Here is a 967-nt window from a genome sequence, read left to right as displayed (position 1 = left end):
AAGCAGGGATCGACACGCAATATCAAATGACGTTTTGACACGTCGAAGGCATTTGCATTTTTTCAATTAAAACCGGATTGTGCGAGACAAAAGGGGGAAATCTCGAGAATTTCAACGTTAATTAAGAAAATCGTTGATACACTGCATAGTATATAAATAAGAAACAGTGTTACAATATTGTCGAGAAGAAAAAAGGTGACCGCGAGGCGTTAAATCGGACGTGGGTAGAGTTTTTAACATTGGTATGTTTATACTTCTTTTAATTGTTTTCTAAAGAGTTAATTTAATTATACAAAAAGCATATAGTACATCGACATATTTATAGAAAAATAATACACTAAAAATATTCATTAATAAATTAGAAAATCAAATGTCTTAGGATTCACTTAATATAGATTATATAGATATTATATAAACTAAAAAATAATTAGATTAGTATTAAATGTTTTGACAATAGCATTATTTTTATTGATTATACATATCTTTTTAAGCATTCCATTAAAAAATAAATTTAAAAAAAATGTGTTACATATTTATTCCACGTCTATAAATATTTGGCTTTATATATATTTTTAAGATATTATAAAACTTACTACTGAATTACTTTCAATTGGTAAGAACTTTAATGAATTCTAAATAATAAAATTAATTTAATTATCGGATAAATTAGGAATAATATTTTATACTATTTTTTTTAGATATCTTAGTTAAAAAGATATTCAATTTAAATGTTAAAATACTTACTTTAATAATAATTTAATGGTTTCTAGCATATTTATTCTATAAAACCGTTACTATTAAAAAATACTGGTATATGTACAATTTTTTAATTCATATTAGTTGTTCCTCGAATTAATAATATATGTTGAACTACTTATAGACTTTTATAATATTATTGTTTGGATTATTTAAATATTAAAAATTAAAAAATATCCAATAATTTAAAACTGTTTACATATTTTTATCA

The sequence above is a fragment of the Plectrocnemia conspersa genome, unplaced genomic scaffold (genome assembly GCF_051122295.1).
Source record: "Plectrocnemia conspersa isolate PC_06_02 unplaced genomic scaffold, ASM5112229v1 ptg000008l, whole genome shotgun sequence".
In the NCBI taxonomy this organism is placed as follows: domain Eukaryota; kingdom Metazoa; phylum Arthropoda; class Insecta; order Trichoptera; family Polycentropodidae; genus Plectrocnemia; species Plectrocnemia conspersa.
The sequence above is the reverse complement of the archived record's forward strand: the minus strand, read 5'-3'. Positions refer to the sequence as shown.